At 39.4% G+C, this 19,291-nt stretch overlaps 1 protein-coding gene across 4 annotated transcripts in view; it reads left to right on the top strand.

Annotated features, from left to right (window-relative positions):
- The window catches only part of LOC128688879 (E3 ubiquitin-protein ligase Mdm2), a 103,571-nt gene that overhangs the window by 21,319 nt on the left and 62,961 nt on the right, over positions 1 to 19,291 (top strand). The gene's annotated exons all lie outside the window — the stretch shown is intronic.

Genomic DNA, 19,291 nt, shown 5'->3' with positions numbered 1-19,291 from the left:
GCTCGTTGTTATGCGAAATTATCGTTATGCGAATGAATTTTCCCCATAAGAAATAATGGAAATCAAATTAATCCGTGCAAGACACCCCAAAGTATGAAAAAATTTTTTTTACCACATGAAATATTAATTTTAATACACACAAACTGAAAAAGACATGCACAGTTACATGACACTTACCTTTATTGAAGATCTGGTGATGATTGATGGGATGGGAGGAGGAGAGAGTCTTAGTGTTTAGAAGGGGAATCCCCTTCCATTAAGACTTGAGGTGTCTAGTCCTTTTCCGGGGTTACTTCCCTTCTTCTTTTAATGCCACTAGGACCAGCTTCAGTCACTGGACTTCTGTCACACAACATATCTGTCCATAGAGGCCTGTACCTCCCGTTCCTTTATGACTTTCCTAAAGTGGTTCACAACATTGTCAGTGTAATAGTCACCAGCACGGCTTGCAATAGCTGTGTTAGGGTGATTGTCATCAAAAAAGGTTTGCACTTTAAGCCACATTGCACACATTTCCTTAATCTTTGAAGTAGGCAACTTCTTCAATTTCTCTCTCCCCTCCTCCGAAGCAGTTTCCTCAGGTGTGGCCTCATGCTGATGAAGATGATCTAGCAGCTCATCAGTGGTTAGTTCTTCATTGTCCTCCTCCACCAACTCTTCCACATCATCCCCACTAACCTCCAACCCCAAGGACTTTCCCAATGCCACAATGGATTCCTCAACTGGCATAGGATTCCCAGGGTTAGCCTCAAACCCTTCAAAATCCCTTTGGTCTACACATTCTGGCCACAATTTCTTCCAAGCAGAGTTCAAGGTCCTCTTAGTCACTCCCTCCCAAGCCTTACCTATAACGTTTACACAATTGAGGATATTAAAGTGATCTCTCCAAAACTCTCTTAGAGTCAATTGAGTTTCTGAGGTCACTACAAAGCACCTTTCAAACAGAGCTTTTGTGTACAGTTTTTTGAAGTTTGCAATAACCTGCTGGTCCATGGGCTGCAGGAGAGGAGTGATATTAGGAGGCAAAAACTTCACTTTAATGAAGCTCATGTCCCCACAAAGTCACTCTGCCACATCTGTAGGATGACCAGGGGCATTGTCTAACACCAGGAGGCACTTAAGGTCTAATTTCTTTTCAGTTAGGTAATTTTTCACATTGGGGGCAAATGCTTAGTGTAACCAGTCATAGAAAAAGTCCCTAGTGACCCATGCCTTACTGTTTGCCCTCCACAGCACACACAAATTAGCCTTGAGAATATTCTTTTGCCTGAACGCTCTGGGAGTTTCAGAGTGATACACTAATACAGGCTTCACTTTGCAATCATCACTAGCATTGGAACACATGAGAAGAGTAAGCCTGTCTTTCATAGGCTAATGTCCTGGGAGTGCCTTTTCCTCCTCAGTAATGTAGGTCCTGCTTGGCATTTTCTTCCAAAACAGGCCTGTTTCATCACAATTAAACACTTGTTCAGGTTTCAGTCCTTCACTGTCTATGTACTCCTTGAATTCTGCACATATTTTTCAGCTGCTTTGTGGTCCGAACTGGCAGCCTCACCATGCCTTATCACACTATGTATGCCACTGCGCTTCTTAAATCTCTCAAACCAACATTTGCTGGCCTTAAATTCACTCACATCATCACTAGTTGCAGGCATTTTTTTAATTAAATCCTCATGCAACCTCCTAGCCTTTTCACTTATGATCACTTGAGAGATGCTATCTCCTGCTATCTGTTTTTCATTTATCCACACCAATAAGAGTCTCTCAACATCTTCTATCACTTGCAACCTCTGTTTCGAAAACACAGTTGAACCTTTGGCAAGAACAGCTTCCTTGATTTCCGTTTTCTTGGACACAAGAGTAGCGATGGTTGATTGGGGTTTACTATACAAGCTGGCCTGCTCGGAGACATGCACTCCACTTTCATACTTAGCAATGATCTCTTTCTTCATCTCTATAGTAATTCTCACCTTTATTCCTGAAGGGTTGGCACTAGAAGCTTTCTTGGGGCCCATGGTCACTTATTTTGCAGATAAAATCACCAAAAACACTGTAATAATACGAAATGTTCCGATTGTATGCTTGGATGTTACCGTGGAGGATGGCTGGTAAACAATGCCACTGGCAGAACATGTGAGGCTGGCTCAGGCCGCACATTAGACGCGTCTCGGACGAATAGCGTTGAGCGGGTTTTCTAGCGGTATGCGAGGCAAAATCTTAGCGATAAAATGTATCGGTATGTGGATTTAATGTTATGTGATGCCAACGGCATGCGGGGGTCCACTGTACATACACTGCTATGTATGATAATCTATGTAACTGTATTTGTGTATACCTGAATAAACTTACATACTACTAGTATGTCAACTGAGTACAAGAAACCGCCCATTCACTTATTTCAACTACCCAATAAAGTGGTCAGAAATTGGCAATTTGACCGATTTCACACGAATTTCAACAGATGCCAATTTCAAAATAGGGTCCAGAATAAACAGTGCAGACATTCCTGGCACTAAAATAACATTTTCTCTGTTCATTAGTCACGGCTACAGGCCCCTCTTATATTACTCTTGCTTTTCATTTGGAATTTTTATTCACAAAAAAAAAATAGAAGATTTACTGTTATGCAGACTGCTGCATTATTATAATAATTGTATAAATAATGTCAATCCATTCTTGACTCCGTATTGGAATTTGGACTGGCAGGCGGACAGGTATTGGACGGTGGCGTCATTTGTTTACTCTTGAGCTTCGCTAAAGAATAGAACATTTTCACTACTGTGAGCGCAATTTCAAGGTACTTTTCGTCATGGAAAGCAATCAAAATATCTATTTCTGTAATATATCTTTCATTCTATCAAATGAGACCGAAAAAATAAGAATATAACCATAACAACCATACAGAAATATACCACTAAGTGGCCGCTAATGGCTGAGAAGTGAACTCCACTATTTATGGTCTGATTTCTTTCATTTTTGGTGTACGTGAAGAAGTATCTTTCCATCATACATTGCCCAAGTTTGAATACGATAACTCAACAAACATCTGAGAAAATAATAATAATATATGTAATAATAATATATTTACTACACGTACATGTACAAGGTATACAGGCCTAGCTGATATCAGTGACATAATACTGTATAGAAAGCCGCTTGTTATGCTGAGTATTTCAAGAAAATTAGGTCAGTGTCCCAGGATAACACCCACACTAGTCGGCTAACACCCAGGTACCCATTTACTGATGGGTAAACATAGACAACATGTGTAAAGAAACACACCTAATGTTTCTACCCTGGTTGGGAATCGAATATTTACCAAAAATCATATATGGCTAACCCAAGCCAGGTACTAAAAATAAGCCACGTTGACTTTTTTTGGGGTTATCTTAGGTTCTCTACACATATGCTGCTATGTGTGATAATCTATATAGAGAAAATAACTTTTTTGTTTCAGGTTTATGGTGCAGTACGAGTGTATATCACAGTTAGCCCTGTGCTTTACTCCATTTTCTCTAATATAAGCCACCAAGACAGGGATAGGAGAATGGTATTTGTATACCATATCCTCTTCATAACTGTCGAACTGCTCGGTGTTATGCCAAATATTATTCATTCTGGAATATGTAACATGTTTTATGTTATTTATATTGTTTCTTATGTCATATAAGATCAATTGTGATAGGCAAATAAGCTGTAGTGTTGATATTAGCATAATAATAAAGCATATTCTGCTTCATGAGACTGAGCTCATGGCAGCTGACAGTGGCTTCAAAGCCACCTTATCGTTAATGGATGATGTACTGTGTAGGTGCTTTACATAATGAGAAGCATTTCTTTTATTCACTGGAACCATGACTAGGGCTAAAAGTAAGCAGGTTAAAACAATAAATGGAGAAAAAGAAATTGGAATGACTTATGCAGCAAGTAGCACCACCAAACAGTACCAGTAGGTTGGTGTGGTGACCCTGGAAATTTGAAATTATGCTAGCCAAAATTAGTGCCGAATAACTGAAGGAACTGAATAACTGATTGCCGGATTTGTAATGGCGGACCTGTAGCATACTTTCTAGGGGACATACTTTATTGGGGCCAAATACTGACCTATGGAAAATGACCAGTTCCCACAATTTATCAACTGGCTCTCGTTCATCATCATGCATATTATTATTATTATTATTATTATTATTATTATTATTATTATTATTATTATTATTACTATTATTTTTTGTTGTAACTTAACCCGTAAACAGTCCAAACGTATATATACGTTCACTACCCCAGTGCCCCTGATATTTTGAAAAATAAAAAAAAAAAATTTTTTTTTATGAAAATAAAGAGCACATTTTTCTAAGTGTTACAGGATTAAAATAAAAAAAATTAGGGTCAGTACTTACTGAGATACGAGGCTGCAAAGTTGGCACTTAATGCTCACCTGACGGCAACATAGAGTCCTGCCGCTTGCAGAAGTGTTGCTAATATGCCATTTTTTTTCTCATTTTTATATTATTTTATATAATTTTTATGTTTGATAATAACAATTTAATGTAGTACTTGTCATTTCATAACCAATCTTTGTTTTAACACTAATATTAGGTACCGAAATTGTACCCAAATTGTCACAAACATATTGACAGGTGGACATTTACACCTGCCTTGGCCATTTACTATTGTTTAGGAATATATACAAAGTATTTATAGGTCCCAGTAATGTTTTGGATACACGGAAGTATAGAAGAAGAAGGAAGGAGGAGGAGGAAGAAGAAAGAAATTCACTTGAAGCAATGTGTAAGACAAGTGTTCAGTGACAAGCATCCGAGGGCAGTGATAAGATCAGATATGAGATGACATTTGATGGGCTCCAGCGAGGGTGCATAGATAAGGATGACATTTGATGAGCTCTTATCTCTGATTATCTGTCTCTGTCTTATTTCTCTGTCTGCTTGTCTCTTTCCGTCTCTGCTCGTCTCTGTCTTTCTCAGAGAGCCACTGTGAACCAACAGGTATCCTTATGCATTATATCTACAAGCACAGTATAGCACTTCGGATTTTTTAGGTTATCCTAGGTAATTTACACTATGTATATGTAATTGTATTTGTGTGTACCTGTGAGACAGACACAGACAGACAGAGATAGAAATAGACAGAGACAGATACATACCCTAAACTTGGGGTTAACATCACTTTCCTCTTAAAAAGGGAGTGTTAATATGACATTACATCAGTGAATCCTTGGTGTTTGCCTCACTGTTTGTTCCAGCTGGCGCTCAATATAACTGGCACGCCCACAAGGTACGAAGTGGTCCCAGATTTTTTTAATATGGTGCACACCAAGTGTTAAGACCCATTCTGTGCTGACCAGGCTTTTCAGGCCAATCCTGCCAAATTTGGAAGCAGGAAAAATAAAACGTATATTTACGTTTGGGGCACTAGCGGTAAGAACGTATATTCTCTTGAATTATCTAGTCATATTTCATTAAGTTGGTGAATGGTACCATCATCATGTACTGTATAGTACATAACTTTAACCCTTTAAGGGTTGATGCCATACTAGTATGGCTTGCGTGCCAGGGTTGGTGCCGTACTAGTACACGTGAATTCTAGCGCCTTCAAATCTAGCGAGAGAAAGCTGGTAGACCTACATATGAAAGAATGGGTTTGTGTAGTCAGTGTGTGCAGTATAAAAATAATTCTGCAGCACACAGTGCATAATGAGCAAAAAAAAAAACTCCAACTGTGTTTTTGGTTTAAAACAGCAACTTTGCAATGTATTTTTGTATGGTATTTATGGTTGTATTCTCGTTTTCTTGGTCTCATTTGATAGAATGGAAGATATATTACAGAAATAGACATGATTGTTATTGGTTTCACGATTTTTAGTACCTTAAAATTGAGCTCAAATTAGCGAAAATGTTTGATTTTTGCCTATGTTCAAGAGTAAACAAATCATGCCATGCGCCCAGTATATATCAACTGGTGAGTCTGATATTCTCTCGCAAGTGTGCTGATATTATTTATACTGTTTTTAGAATGATGCAGTACTATACATAACAGTAAATCATCCATTTTTTTGAGAATAAAAATTAAAAATGGAAAGCAAAAGTAATGTAAGAAGGACCTGGAGACGTGATTAATGAACGGATAAAATGTTATTTTAGTGCCAGGAATGTCTCTTGTTTATTCTGGATCCTATTTTGAAATTGGCATGAAATTGGCCAAATTTGACCACTCTATTGGGTAGTTGAAATTGGTAAATGGGCAATTTCTTGTACTCGGTCGTTAGAACAAATGGAGTTCTAGCGAAATAGCTACAATTTTAGTAGACTGGAACATTGGAATTGGCTGAAAATAGGGCCCGAAGTGGGCAAAATCACTGATGCATAAATATCATTGAGACAGCTAACTTTGTGAGAGCATGATTCCGTGAGTTTTCCATCAAATTTCATATGTTTGGTGTCATTACGATGGGAAAAAGATTCACTATCATTTCAAAAAGAAAATTTTTTTTTTCCTGAATTTTTTTTGACCCTGAGAATGAGTTTGGGAGAGCATTTTGAGACAGTATTTCCAAATATTTACTACAAATAATTATAAACCTTATAAAAAGTGATTACTGTATTGCCATTTTTTTTATAATTTTTCTGCACACGCATGCCTAAGTATAAAGTCACACTCCATGGAGAGCCATGATATCCGTACACATACTAAATACATTTTATTTACCAATTACTATTAGACACATAACTAGTGTTTTGATATCTACTGAGAATAAATTTTTTCATTGTTACTTTATGACTAAGTATAAAAGTCATGAAAATTTGTTGAAAAATTAATAATTTGATGAATTGCCATTATTTTACCCATTCCTGTTTACTACTATTATTCATCTTGCTATCCTACAACTTATCTTAAAACAACTACAGTGGCCCCTCCCTTTTTGTTGGGCTCTTTTTTCACGAATTTCAGTTATTGCTGACTTTTTTTGTAAAAATATTGGCTCAGTTTTTGTTAATTTCCTCCGTTCTCGTCAGTGCTACGGAACGTGTCTGAGTGTGCCCGCATGCACACAACCTCCCACACACACATTCTGAGGCAGTGTCGCTTTGTTTCTCGGTGAGTGAACATTATCCTACGAGGTCATAGGAAACATTTCATAATAATTCATGGTTTTTTGCACTTGTTTAATCTGTGTGACTGCTAAATAAGCCACCATGGGCCCAAAGAAAGCTGCTAGTGCCAGTCCTTTGGTAAAGAAGGTGAGACACAATGGAATTAAAGAAAAAGATTGTAGAAAAATACAAAAGTGGTGGTAGAGGGTGGTAGTGGTTGTGATGGTGGTAGAGGGTGGTAGTGGTTGTAATGGTGGTAGAGGGTGGTGGGAGTTGTGATGGTAGAGGGTGGTGGGGGTTGTGATGGTGGTAGAGAGTGGTGGGGGTTGTGATGGTGGTAGAGAGTGGTGGGGGTTGTGATGGTGGTAGAGGGTGGTGGGGGTTGTGATGGTGGTAGAGGGTGGTGGGGTGATGGTGGTAGAGGGTGGTAGGGGTTGTGATAGTGATAGAGGGTGGTGGGGGTTGTGATGGTGGTGGGGGTTGTGATGGTGGTAGAGGGAGGTGGGGGTTGTGATGGTGGTAGAGGGTGGTGGGGGTTGTGATGGTGGTAAAGGGTGGTGGGGGTTGTGATGATGGTAGAGGGTGGTGGGGGTTGTGATGGTGGTAGAGGGTGGTGGGGGTTGTGATGGTGGTAGAGGGTGGTGGGGGTTGTGATGGTGGTAGGGGTTGTGATGGTGGTGGAGGGTGGTAGTTGTTGTGATGGTGGTAGAGGGTGGTAGTGGTTGTGATGGTGGTAGGGGTTGTGATGGTGGTAGAGGGTGGTAGGGGTTGTGATGGTGGTGGAGGGTGGTAGGGGTTGTGATGGTGGTGGAGGGTGGTAGGGGTTGTGATGGTGGTGGAGGGTGGTAGGGGTTGTGATGGTGGTAGAGGGTGGTAGGGGTTGTGATGGTGGTGGAGGGTGGTAGGGGTTGTGATGGTGGTAGAGGGTGGTAGGGGTTGTGATGGTGGTAGAGGGTGGTAGGGGTTGTGATGGTGGTGGAGGGTGGTGGGGGTTGTGAGGGTGGTGGGGGTTGTGATGGTGGTAGAGGGTGGTGGGGGTTGTGATGGTGGTAGAGGGTGGTGGGGGTTGTGATGGTGGTAGAGGGTGGTAGTGGTTGTGATGGTGGTAGAGGGTGGTAGTGGTTGTGATGGTGGTAGAGGGTGGTAGTGATTGTAGTAGATGGTAGAGGGTGGTAGTGATTGTAGTAGATGGTAGAGCTGCAAGAGCTCTTTGGACAGCTTTTGTGTGCTACAAGGGTCCAATGACTCTAAAGCTGGTCCTAGTGCCATTAACCCTTTGAGGGTCCGTCCCGTAGATCTACGGCTTTACGTTCAGGGTCCAAACCGTAGATCTACGTCATGAGCTCAGCTCACTCTGATAAACTGTGAGTGGTACATTTGGGCCTAGATATGAGAGAATACATCTATGTGGTATGTGTGCACCACATAAAACAGATCCTGCAGCACGCTGTGTATAATGAGAGAAAAAAAACTGAAATCATGATTTTTCGATTAAAACAGCGACTTTGCAGTGTTTTTTCGTATGTTTTTTATAGTTCTATTTGCAATTTCTTGGTCTCACTTGATAGAATGGAAGACATATTACAGAAATAGAGATGATTTTGATTGGTTTTAGCACTGGAAATGGCTTGAAACTGAGCTCAAAGTAGCAGAAATGTTAAAATTTTGCCGATATTCAAGAGTAAACAAACGACCTCACACGTCTAATACACGCCAGCTGGTGGGTCTAATATGCATTCACAAATATGGTGATGATATTTATACAATTATTACAGTATTGCATAACAGTAAGTCTTCTATTTTTTGGTGTGAATAAAAATTCATTATGTGAATAAAAAATCAAAATGGAATTTATTTGTAAAGCCTCAAAACGTAACTAATGAACAGAGGAAATGTTAGTTTAGTTCCAGGAATACCTACATTGTTTATTCTGGACCCTATTTTGAAATTGGAATATTTTGAACTTTGTGTTAAATTGGCCAAATTACCAATTTCCGATCACTTTATTTTGTAGTTGAAACAGTTGACTTGGTGATTTCTTGTGCTCAATCGATAGAATAGAAGTAATACTAGTGAAATAGCTAAGAATTTGGTTGACTAGAATAATGTAATTGGCATAAAATGGGAGTCAAAGTCGGCAAAATCGCCGATTCGTAAATATCGCTGACAAATCAAAATTCGCGAGAGCATAATTTCGTCTATTTTCCATCAAATTTCGTACTTTTCGTTTTATTGCCTTCACAAAAAGATTCTCTACCATTTCATAAGAAAAAATAAAAATTTTTTTTTTTTAAATTCTTGGACACTGGGGCACCACTTCAGATTTGGGCCTTGGACCCTGAAGGGGTTAACCCTTTGACTGTCGCGGCTGTATATATACGTCTTACGAGGTACCGTGTTTGACGTATATATATACTCATAAATTCTAGCGGCTTCAAATCAAGAAAGAGAAAGCTGGTAGGCCCACATGTGAGAGAATGGGTCTGTGTGGTCAGTGTGCACCACATAAAAAAAATCCTGGAGTATGCAGTGCATAATGAGAAAAAAAAAAACTCCGACCATTTTTTTTAATTAAAATGCCGACTTTGTGGTCTATTTTCGTAGAGTATTTATGGTTGTATTCTCGTTTTCTTGGTCTTATTTGATAGAATGGGAAACATATTATGGAAAAAGAGATGATTTTGATTGATTTTACTATAAAAAGAACCTGGAAATGGAGCTCAAAGTAGGGGAAATGTTTGATTTTTGCCATTCTAATATGCAGTCATGAATGGGTTGATGTTATTTATACAATTATTACAGTATTGCAGTAGTCTGCATAATAGTAAGTTTTCTATTTTTTGTTTGAATAAAAATTCAAAACAGAAAGCAAGAGTAATATCAGAGGGACCTGGAGACATGACTGATGAACAAAGAAAATGTTATTTTAGAGCCAGGAGTGTCTGCATTGTTCATTCTGGACCTTATTTTGAAATTGTCATATTTTTTAATTTTTGTGAAATTTGCCAAATTGCAAATTTCTGACCACATTATTGAGTAGTTGAAATTAGTAAATGGGCAGTTTCTTGTACTCAATCGATAGAAAAAATGGAGTTCTAAAGAAATAGCTATGAGTTTGGTCGACTGGAACAACGGAATTAGCCGAAAATAGGGCTCAAAGTGGGCGAAATTGCCGATTTGTAAATATCACCGAGGTCGCTAACTTCGCGAGAGCATAATTCCGTCAGTTTTCCATCAAATTTCGTTTTTTTGGTGTCATTACAATCGGGAAAAGATTCTCTATCATTTCACAAGAAAAGATAATTTTTTTTTTTTAAATTTTGCGACACCAGGAGACACCTCAGGATTGGGGGTTGTGACAGTCAAACGGTTAATAAACAATGGAGTGAAGTAACCCAGGATAAGGACTTGGTACCTAAAATCTTTATGGAAGGGGATTTCCCTTCCAAACAATCAGTCCTCCCTCTCCCCTCCTCCCTGTCTTCCATACACCAACAAGAGTCTTCTGTAAAGGTAAGTGTGATGTTAGATGTTCATTTATACATGTTATTAGTGCTTTATAATATATTTGTCATTCTTTTCTATTTGTAAATCTATATTTAACCCTTTGACTGTCGCGGCCGTATATATACGTCTTACGAGGTACCGTGTTTGACATGTATACTCATAAATTCTAGCGGCTTCAAATCAAGAAAGAGAAAGCTGGTAGGCCCACATGTGAGAGAATGGGTCTGTGTGGTCAGTGTGCACCACATAAAAAAATCCTGGAGCATGCAGTGCATAATGAGAAAAAAAACTCCTACCGTTTTTTTTTTAATTAAAATGCCGACTTTGTGGTCTATTTTCCTATAGTATTTATGGTTGTATTCTCGTTTTCTTGGTCTCATTTGATAGAATGGAAAACATATTATGGAAAAAGAGATGATTTTGATTGATTTTACTATAAAAAGAACCTGGAAATGGAGCTCAAAGTAGGGGAAATGTTTGATTTTTGCCGATGTTCAAAAATAAATAAAATGACATCATTGTCCAATAAATGTCCAACTAGCCATTCTAATATGCAATCATGAATGGGTTGATGTTATTTATACAATTATTACAGTATTGCAGTAGTCTGCATGATAATAAATCTTCTATTTTTTGTTTGAATAAAAATTCAAAATAAAAAGCAAGAGTAATATCAGAGGAGCCTGGAGACATGACTGATGAACAAATAAAATTTTATTTTAGAGCCAGGAATGTCTGCATTATTCATTTTGGAACTTATTTTGAAATTGTCATATTTTTTAATTTTCATGAAATTGGCCAAATTGCAAATTTCTGACCACGTTATTGGGTAGTTGAAATTGGTAAATGGGCAGTTTCTTGTACTCAATCGATAGATAAAACGGAGTTCTAAAGAAATAGCTATGAGTTTAGTCGACTGGAACAATGGAATTAGGGGAAAATAGGGCTCAAAGTGGGCGAAATTGCCGATTTGTAAATATCGCCAAGGTCGCTAACTTCGCGAGAGCGTAATTCTGTCAGTTTTCCATCAAATTTCGTTTTTTTTGGTGTCATTACAATCTGGGAAAAGATTCTCTATCATTTCATAAGAAAAAATAATTTTTTTTTTAAATTTTGCGACACCAGGAGACACCTCAGGATTGGGGGTTGCGACAGTCAAGGGGTTAATCTCTAAAAAAAAAATTATTTTTTTTTGTTAATACTTTTGGGAGTCTTCATCAGTTTCAAATTTCGTCAGACTCTCTGGAACGGATTAATGACGAAAAGGGAGGGTCCACTCTATACTAGTCACATCAAGGATACCTGTAAGCTAGTGATAAATACCAATCATAGCCAAAATATTTGATTTAACCTGCTCTTAAAATAACACTTAATTTTATAGTTGTATACACTGCATAGATTAATTTCCAACAAAAAGTCTAGGAAATTCTAATTTTTTCTTGGTATGTTCTCAATTAGTATTTTTTCCTGAACTGATTAGTGCAAAATAAGTTATCCACTTCACTTACGATTGAGACGTACTGTTGCACTGAGTATACTAAAATAACTCGACAAGTGTAAAGGCATCAAGACTTTTCAATACGTTCCATTCGTATATAAAAGGCATTTACGACACTCCTAGCTGTCTTCCTGAGGGAAGTGGGTAAGTTCCTCAAGTTAGTGCCTGATAAGCTGGGCTGTGGTGCCACTGTTGACCTGCATGTGGCTGATGCCAACAGTTTGGTTGCTCAGGCCATCATTCATGAAGAATGAATGAATCAGTAAACAGTACTATTTTTCAAATGTACAATAAATTATTTTGCAAAATAATATAATTACACTATGTACAACACAGCACTGTAATATTGATAGTACCTTTAAGCCAGAGCTTGTCAGTGTATTATGAGGCAATAAGGTGTTCCCCAATCAAGTTACCTGAAGACTTATGGGAGTCACTTCCCTATAACCTGGGCCCAGATCAGGACAGTTTTACTTTAATAGTAAAATAGGGATGCCTATTTATATCTTAATCATTATAGGTATTTGTATGTCTAGATTAAGTGTTTTAACCCTTAACCCTTTGACTGTCATTCTATGTCGCAAAATTTTTGGAAAAAGAAATTATTTTTTCTTATGAAATGATAATCTTTTCCCGATGGTAATGACACCAAAAGTACGAAATTTGATCGAAAACTCAGGGAATTACGCTCCCGCGAAGTTAGCGGTCTCGGCAACATATACGCATTGGCGATTTTGCCGACTTTGAACCCTGTTTTTGGCCAATTCCATTGTTCCAGTTGACCAAACTCATAGCTATTTCTTTAGAACTCCATTTTTTCTATGAGTTGAGTACAAGAAACCGCCCATTTACCAAATTGCTTTCTATTTTTATTTTTTATTCATGCAAAAAATACAAAATTTACTGTTATGCAGACTACTGCATTATTATAAAATGGTATAAATAATATCAGTGCACTAGTGAAAGAATATTAGACTCCCCAGTTAACGTGTATTGGACGTGTGGTATGATTTGCTTACTCCTGAACATTGGTAAAAATCGAACATTTCCACTACTTTGAGCTCAGTTTCAAGGTCGTTTTCATCGTGAAACTAATCAAAATCATCTCTATTTCTGTAATATGTTTTCCATTTTATCACGTGAGACCATGAAAACGAGAATACAACGATAAATACTATATGAAAATACACCTCGAAATCGGCGTTTTAATCCATTCTCATTATGCACTGCTTGCTGCAGGATTTTTTTTATGTGGTGCACACTGACCACACAGACCCATTCTCTTACATGTGGGCCTACCAGCTTTCTCCTGCTTGATTTGAAGCCGCTAGAATTTATGCGTATTAATACGTCTGAAACACTGGCTCGTAAGACAAGACGTATATATACGACCAAAACAGTCAAAGGGTTAAACGGTCCAAACAGATCGACGTTCAAATTCGTAGTGCTACAAAAGTAGATCTACTTTTTTTTACATATTTTCAAATATAACAAAAAAAAATATAGATAAAAGTTTTTTTACACGTTTTCAAATGTAAAACAAAAAAGAGGATCTACATTTTTTTTTACATGCTTTCAGATGTTGAAAAAACGTATATATACGTTTGGACCGTTTAACGGTTAACCACATTCTCATTTGACATGGACAGACAAATCATAGTGCTGTATAATCCTTTACAGATGATACTAAGAGTCTGTACAAGAGTGACATCCATTGAGGAGATGGTAAACCTCTAGGTTGACGTAAATCAGCATTTTCAGTAAGACACTGAAAACATTGATACACAAATAACCCGCACATAGAAGAGAGGAGCTTACGACGAAATTTCGGTCCGACTTGGACCATTTACAAAGTCACACTAACGAGAATTGGAGCAGTGGTGGTAGTAATAGTGGTAGTAGTAGCAACAGCAGCAGTAGTAGTAGTGGTAGTGGTACTACTGCTGCTGCTGCTGCCGCTGCCACCACTACTACTACTACTACTACCACCACTACCTCTTCCTGCCTATATATACCCGTCCTGCTCCAATTCTCGTTAGTGTGACTTTGTAAATGGTCCAAGTCGGACCGAAACGTCGTCGTAAGCTCCTCTCTTCTATGTGCGGGTTATTTGTGTATCATTTCAGTCACAGTATTGTGCTTTTTTTTTTTTTATTAAAACAGTGATGTTCAGCAAGGACAAAATTCACCTACTGTACTCCTTCATGGAAAAATTTAAGAAATAAAAACTGAAACGCATTATAAACTGCCCTTAAGAGGAAGGAAAGCACCCTGGCATAAAGTCATAAGATCTCATTTTCAAGGAACACAACAGTGATGCTATCATTACTTATAAGAAAATAATAAGCTAGATTTTTTTTTTACCACACCAGCTGTCTCCCACCAGTGTAGGGTGACCAAGTAAAAAGAAGCATCTGCTATAAGCTAAATAACTGAAGCTTTTAAAAAGAGATACCAAGTCAAACTCTTTAAGATGTGTGTTATCCTGCACCTTGTCGGCACCATTAAAGATTGGCACAATTGCAAATCTATGATTATGTGCAGGGAAATTTCACTGCCCTATCAGTTTGGTCAGTAAATTTAAATTACTTGGAAAGCCTAAAGTTTCTCAAATTGTAATGGAGAAACTGATTCCAAATCTGCATTGACAGCTCTTTCCAAGAGTGAAAAATAAGTGTAAAGCAAGGGTGTAATAAGTACACTGAGGAGTAGTTAGATAATTAAAAGAGATGTGAGGCTTTTAAACTACCTCTAAATATAAGCAGAATTACCAAAACTAACTTAATCAAATAGACTGGTTAGCCTAGGTTGGAATTATTTTCTGTTATCTTGTTCATCCAAATCCACATTAATGTGGGGTTAATAGAGGGTTACTCTCTTCTGCTGATGGTACCTTTCTTGGTCATTAACAGAATCATTAGAGAGGAGGGAAAGAAAATAGTGTGTAGGTAAAGGTCGGCCATCACTAATCCAGCATCATTGGGACCTGTAGTATGCCAGATTAGTGAATTTGCCAGATTACAGAGTGGTTAGGTTAGAATACGCTTAATTAACCTATCAATAGAGACTCTTTCTACTATATCTTCCTCATTTTCATAACTTCTTTCTTCTCCACTGGCTTGCTGCTGTGTATTTACAGCCATCTGCACAATTTCTGAGTCAGTATAATGATGAAATTCGAGTCAATATAATGATTTGAGTCAGCATAATGATGAAATTTGAACCAAACCATACCCCCGGCCGGGATTGAACCCGCGGTCATAGAGTCTCAAAACTCCAGCCCGTCGCGTTAGCCACTAGACCAGCTAGCCACAATAAGATTCATCCAACTAGGTATATTTCTACACCATAGGAAGGGTAGCACAGGCACCTCTGTGACCACAAATGCAAGTTTTTACAGACGAATCTCCAGCTAGCGTGGCTGTGACGAACTCTAGCTCAAGTCCCTTCACTGCCGTCAACATGACTCAAGAAATCGTAATGACACGATTGCAAACAAACCATACCCCATATGGTTTGTTTGCAATCGTGTCATTACGATTTCTTGAGTCATGAAATTTGAAATTATGCTAGCCAAAATTAGTGCCGAATTACTGATGGAACCGGATAACTGATTGCCGGATTAGTGATGGTCGACCTGTACATTTTTTCCTGTTGATAGTACTGTATCTTGGTCATCCATAGCAGCATTAGTATGGAGTTAGTGAGACAAGGGAAGGGGGCTTCTTATCTGTTGATTGTACCATTCCTTTGGTACACTTCTCTTGCACTTCTGATTATGATATAGAACAGAAATTTAAATATTATCTCATTTTTATATTGTTTGCATGTGTATTAAATTATTAAAGTATTGTATGTACTCTTTGATCCATTACATACATACATACAGTGGACCCTCGCATAGCGCTATTAATCCGTTCCTGAGAGCTCAATGTTATGCGAAATTATCGTTCTGCGAATTAATTTTCCCCGTAAGAAATAATGGAAATCAAATTAATCCGTGCAAGACACCCAAAAGTATGAAAAACAAATTTTTTTACCACATGAAATATTAATTTTAATGCACACAAACTGAAGAAGACATGCACAGTTACATGACACTTACCTTTATTGAAGATCTGGTGATGATTGATGGGATGGAAGGAGGGGAGTGTGTTGATGGTCTTAGTGTTTAGAAGGGGAATCCCCTTCCATTAGGACTTGAGGTGTCAAGTCCTTTTCCGGGGTTACTTCCCTTCTTCTTTTAATGCCACTAGGACCAGCTTGAGAGTCACTGGACCTCTGTCGCACAACATATCTGTCCATAGAGGCCTGTACCTCTCGTTCCTTTATGACTTTCCTAAAGTGTTTCACAACATTGTCAGTGTAATAGTCACCAGCAAGCAAGGCTTGCAATAGCTGCGTGAGGGTGATTTTCATCAAAAAAGGTTTGCACTTTAAGCCACATTGCACACATTTCCTTAACCCTTTGAGGGTCGACAGGCCCTCTCAGAAACTCGTTCTCAGGGTCGGCCAAATTTAAAAGAAAAAAATTTATTTTTTCTTATGAAAAGATAGAGAATCTTTTCCTGATCATAATGACACCAAAATTATGAGATTTGATGGAAAACTTACGGAATTATGCTCATGAAGTTAGCGGTCTCGGCGATGTTTACGCATCGGCGATTTTGCCCACTTTGAGCCCCATTTTCGGCCAATTCCACTGTACTAGTCGACAAAAAACATGAATATTTCGCTAGAACTACATTTTTTCTATTGAACGAGTGCAAGAAACCACCCATTTACCATTTTCAACTATCCAATACAGTGGTCAGAATTTAGCAATTTTGCCAATTTCACACAAATTTCAAAAAAATGCCAATTTCCGAATAGGGTCCAGAACAAACAAGAAATACATTCCTGGCAATAAAATGACATTTCCTCTGTTCATTAGTCACATCTCAAGGCCCCTCTTACATTCTTTTGCTTTCCACTTTGAATTTTTATTCTCACGAAAAATAGAAGATTTACTGTTATGCAGATTACTGCATTAGTGTAAAAAATGGTATAAATCATATTGGCGCACTTGCAAAAGAAAGTTAGACTCGCCAGTTGACGTGTATTGGACGCCTGGCATGATTTGTTTACTTTTGAACTTTGGTAAAAATCGAACATTTCTGCTATTTTGAGCTCAATTTCAAGGTACTTTTCATTGTAAAACCAGTCAAAATCATCTCAATTTCTGTGATATGCCTTCCATTCTATAAAATGAGACCAAGAAAACTAGAATACAACAATAAATACCATACGAAAATACAGTGCAAAGTTGCTGTTTTATGCCAAAAAAAACGGTCAGTTTTTTTTTCTCATTATGCACTGTGTGCTGCAGGATTTTTTTTATACCGTGCACACTGACCACATAGACCCATTCTTTCATAAGGAGGCCTACCAGCCTTTTCCCGAGAGATTTGACGGCGCTAGAATTTATGCGTACTAGTACGTCAAAAACCCCTGCGCGTAAGACGTACTAGTACGGCCGAAACCCTCAAAGGGTTAATCTTTGAAGTAAGCAACTTCTTCAATTTCTCTGTCCCCTCCTCCAGAGCAGTTTCCTCAGGTGTGGCCTCTTACTGTTGAAGATGATCTAGCAGCTCATCAGTGGTTAGTTCTTCATTGTCCTCCTCCACCAACTCTTCCACATCCTCCCCACTAACCTCACCAATATGAGCACTAGTTCCAGGCATTTTTTCCTGTTCACCTGGGTGTTAGTCAACTGTTGTGGGTCGCATCCTGGGGGACAAGATTAAGGACCCCAATGGAAATAAGTTAGTCCTCGATGATGCACTGACTTTCTTGGGTTATCCTGGGTAGCTAACCCTCCGGGGTTAATCGTTTCTCGGTAATTGTTTCACGCTAAGCCACACCAACAACACACTCTCCACATCTTCGAGTGATACAGCTGATGGTGGTGCAGCAACAACAACAGCTGACTGTGGTGCAGCAACAGCTGACCGTGGTGCAGCAACAGCTGACCATGGTGCAGCAGCAGCTGTGGTGCAGCAACAGCTGACCATGGTGCAGCAGCAGCTGTGGTGCAGCAACAGCTGACCATGGTGCAGCAGCAGCTGTGGTGCAGCAACAGCTGACCATGGTGCAGCAACAGCTGACCATGGTGCAGCAACAGCTGACCATGGTGCAGCAACAGCTGACCATGGTGCAGCAACAGCTGACCATGGTGCAGCAACAGCTGACCATGGTGCAGCAACAGCTGACCATGGTGCAGCAACAGCTGACCATGGTGCAGCAACAGCTGACCATGGTGCAGCAACAGCTGACCATGGTGCAGCAACAGCTGACCATGGTGCAGCAACAGCTGACCATGGTGCAGCAACAGCTGACCATGGTGCAGCAACAGCTGACCATGGTGCAGCAACAGCTGACCATGGTGCAGCAGCAGCTGTGGTGCAGCAACAGCTGACCATGGTGCAGCAGCAGCTGTGGTGCAGCAACAGCTGACCGTGGTGCAGCAGCAGCTGACTGTGGTACGATAGTATTTATCACCCTTTTTACCAAAGAGTTGGCACCAGAAGCTTTCTTTGGGCCCATGGTGGCTTATTTAGCAGTTACAAGCACTATAATGGAATAATACAAAATGTATCGAATGTATGCATGCAACCGGCCACCCTGGCTTGTAAACAATGACGGCAAGGAAGGCGCTCAGGCTGGGCGGACAGGTTCGGGACGAGTCATGTTCAGAAACAGCTGATGGTGGTGCAACAGCAGCTGACCGTGGTGCAGCAGCAGCTGACTGATCCAGCAACAGCTGACTGGTCCAGCAACAGCTGACTGGTCCAGCAACAGCTGACTGGTCCAGCAACAGCTGACTGATCCATCAACAACTGACTGATCCAGCAACAGCTGACTGGTCCAGCAACAGCTGACTGGTCCAGCAACAGCTGATTGGTTCAGCAACAGCTGACTAGTCCAGCAACAGCTGATTGGTCCAGCAACAGCTGACTGGTCCAGCAACAGCTGACTGGTCCAGCAACAGCTGACTGGTCCAGCAACAGCTGACTGATCCAGCAACAGCTGAACGTGGTGCAGCAGCAGCTGACTGGTCCAGCAACAGCTGATCGTGGTGCAGCAGCAGCTGACTGATCCAGCAACAGCTGATCGTGGTGTAGCAGCAGCTGACTGA

Source organism: Cherax quadricarinatus, chromosome 16 (genome assembly GCF_038502225.1).
Source record: "Cherax quadricarinatus isolate ZL_2023a chromosome 16, ASM3850222v1, whole genome shotgun sequence".
Lineage (NCBI taxonomy): Eukaryota > Metazoa > Arthropoda > Malacostraca > Decapoda > Parastacidae > Cherax > Cherax quadricarinatus.
The sequence above is the reverse complement of the archived record's forward strand: the minus strand, read 5'-3'. Positions and strand labels throughout refer to the sequence as shown.